The following is a 3760-nucleotide window of genomic DNA, read 5'->3' on the forward strand; positions in this document are numbered from 1 at the left end:
GCTGAGATTTATTCAGATGACAACTAGTAATGGTGGTCAGTATTCTAGATTAGTAGGAGGTCCGCAATTCTTTTTTGGCTTTGTAGAATTGCAACACATAATAATAATAATAGAATAGCAACACATCTGCAATTACATTTATTTCTCTTCTTGGCTCCTTTTAAATTATGGGGGGATTCATCAGGTAGTTTACATCACTATAATTCTCTTACTTGGCACTATTTCCACCATGCGGACATTAGCGAGATTGGAGCAAGACGAGTGTCACGTCCCCCCACCCCCAATCAGCTGTAATCTGCTCCGGTAGTGGTGACATGTAAAACATTTCTGGGGCCAAACATCACAGGTCTGTACATAGATTAGTGACTGCTGCACCTCATGCGGGTTATAAATCAGCTGACGAACAAGTGTTTTGCTCATGCAACGCTTTGATGTTTAAGCTTTGTAATGTATCTCATCAGCGAAATTTGCTGTTGTCTCCACTCATGAGCAATAATTACTTCATGTAAAAATGTGCTGATAGCTTCTCTTTAAAGCATATGGAGAAGGGGATTAGCTGAGTGAAAGATAGAGGAGCACAAGAACACAGCGTGCTACTGCTGTATTATTTCAAGTCAGCTGGATTCACAGCAACACTGCTAAGTTGAGCTGTATGCTGTACTCCATGTTGCTTCTGCCAGGGCTGTGGAGTTTGATTCGGTATAAAATGGGCCGACTCCTAAAATATATAATAAATTGGGTACAGTAGTTCAGTGCAGTATGTTCTGTAAATGTTTTATTGGGAAAGTTATGACATGTCCTATATATATCTGTTCTATTCCTGATCTAAGGATCTGGGCTTTTACTTGAGATGAATCTGTGCTGCACTTTATATACAGTGGGTGCAGAAAGTATTTAGACCCCTTTCAATTTTTCACTCTTTGTTTCATCGCAGCCATTTGGTAAAAAATTTTCACATTAATGTACACTCTGCACCCCATCTTGACTGAAAAAAACAGAAATGTAGAAATTTTTACAAATTTAATAAAAAAAACAAACTGAAATATCACATGGTCATAAGTATTCAGACCATTTGCTCAGACACTCGTATTTGTCACATGCTGTCCATTTCCTTGTGATGGTTCTACTCCTTCATTGGAGTCCAGCTGTGTTTAATTAAACTGATGGACTTGATTTGGAAAGACACACACCTGTCTATATAAGACCTCACAGTGCATGTCAGATCAAATGAGAATCATGAGGTCAAAGGAACTGGCCAAGGAGCTCCGAGACAGAATTGTGGCAAGGTACAGATCTGGCCTAGGTTACAACAGAATTTCTGCAGTACTCAAGGTTCCTAAGAGCACAGTGGCCTCCATACTCCTTAAATGGAAGAAGTTTGGGACCACCAGACGTCTTCCTAGACCTGGCTGCCAAGCCAAACTGAGCAATCGTAGAAGAGCCTTGGTGAGAGAGGTAAAGAAGAACCTCAAGATCACTGTGGCTGAGGATACAATAGGGAGATAGGAGAAAGTTCCACAAAGTCAACTATCACTGCAGCCCTCCACCAGTCGTGCCTTTATGGCAGAGTGGCCCGACGGAAGCCTCTGCTCAGTGCAAGACATATGAAAACCCCAATAGTTTGCTAAAAAACACATGAAGGACTCCCAGACTATGAGAAATAAGATTCTCTGGTCTGATGAGATGAAGATAGACCTTTTTGGTAATAATTCTAAGCGGTATGTGTGGAGAAAACCAGACACTGCTCATCACCTGCCCAATACAATCCCAACAGTGAAACATGGTGGTGGCAGCATCATGCTATGGGGGTGTTTTTCAGCTACAGGGACAGGACGACTGGTTGTCATTGAAGGAAACATGAATGCGGCCAAGTACAGAGCTATCCTGGATGAAAATCTCTTCCAGAGTGTTCTGGACCTCAGACTTGGCCGAAGGTTCACCTTCCAAGAAGACAATGACCTTAAGCACACAGCTAAAATAACAAAGGAGTGGCTTCAGAACAACTGTGACCATTCTTGACTGGCCCAGCCAGAGCCCTGACCTAAACCCAATTGAGCATCTCTGGAGAGACCTGAAAATGGCTGTCCACCAACGTTCACCATCCATCCTGACAGAACTGGTGAGGATCTGCAAGGAAGAATGGTAGAGGATCCCCAAATCCAGATGTGAAAAACGTTGCATCATTCCCAAGAAGACTCATGGCTGTACTAGCTCAAAAGGTGCTTCTATTCAATACTGAGCAAAGGGTCTGAAATAGGGTTGAGTGACTTTTACTTTTTTAGGATCGAGTTGTGTTTCGTGAAACCCGACTTTCTCAAAAGTCGGATCGTGTGAAATCGGCCGATTATTGTGAAAAGTCAGGGGGCCGACCGAAACACGAAACCCAATGCAAGTCAATGGGGATTTTTTTTTTCTTTTCTCTCTCTCTCCCTTTCCCTCTCCCTCCGACTGTGTAAATCGCTACATCCAAAACGGTATGATGGCGTTTATACCCCCACCCCCTGTGACGCCGCAGAAAGCAAGACGAGACCTATGTCATCACGCTGCCCACACTCCTTCATTGGCTGAAAAAATGGCGGTTAAAGAGTCATACGAAACGCGACTTTGGCGCGAAGATCGTGTACCGCATGGCCGATCCCACCCTGGGATCGGCTCGGGTTTCACGAAACCCGACTTTGCCGAAAGTCGGCGACTTATGAAATTGACCGATCCGTTTCGCTCAACCCTAGTCTGAATACTTATGACCCTGTGATATTTCAATTTTCTCCTTCACCTCATTGGGGGACACAGACCGTGGGTGTATGCTGTTGCCACTAGGAGGCTGACACTAAGTGATGCAAAAAAAGTTAGCTCCTCCCCTGCAGTATACACCCTCCTGCTGGCTCTCAGCTAACCAGTTCTTGCTTAGTGTCCGTAGGAGGCATACGGACGGGTCTGCTATTCAGACCCAAAACTCATTATTTTTTTTTTATTTTTACCTTTTACATTTTTGATTTTAGATTTTATTTTTTTCCACGGACGAATGGGGCGACGGATCCTTTCAAGGTTCCGATCTCCCTGAACCATCAACAGGCGAGCACGGAAAGTGTCGCCTCTCCGTACCCTCTCCTGCGACGTGGTATGCCAATCCTGGGCTGATTCTTAGGGGCGACGGTTCCTTCAAGGGCACCGATCTCCACGCAACCTGAAGGGACGAGCCCATGGAGTGTCGCCTCCACGTACCCTCTTCCCCAGCCAGACCTAATGCCGGACATTCAGCCCTGTCCACCCAGGGACTGAACTCCGTGGATGTACAGAGGCTTCTCTGTATGGCGTCCGAGCAGCCCCACTGTCCCCACCACTGTAAAAGCGGATGGCACAAGGAGGCGGAACAATAGAGTGTGCGCTTTCCTCAGCGCTGAAACCCAGTCATCCCCGGCGGCTCCATGCCGGGACGCGCACCGATGGTGAGTGGATCCAGTCAGTGGTGGGCCTCTGCAGTGGGATATTCACATGCTGATAGGCAGCCTCAGCTTCCCTGTGACCCACTTCCTTGAGGAAACGCTCCGGCCAGTTGCAAAAATGTAGCCCCCGGCTTCGGCCAATGTGTAGGCCGCAGACGAATCGGGCGACGGATCCTTTCAAGGTTCCGATCTCCCCGAGCCATCAACAGGCGAGCACGGAAAGTGTCGCCTCTCCGTACCCTCTCCTGCGACGTAGGATGCCAGGCCTGGGCTGATTCTTAGGGGCAACGGGTCCCTTCAAGGGCACCGATCTCTCC

The sequence above is a fragment of the Ranitomeya variabilis genome, chromosome 1 (genome assembly GCF_051348905.1).
Source record: "Ranitomeya variabilis isolate aRanVar5 chromosome 1, aRanVar5.hap1, whole genome shotgun sequence".
Taxonomy (NCBI): Eukaryota; Metazoa; Chordata; class Amphibia; order Anura; family Dendrobatidae; genus Ranitomeya; species Ranitomeya variabilis.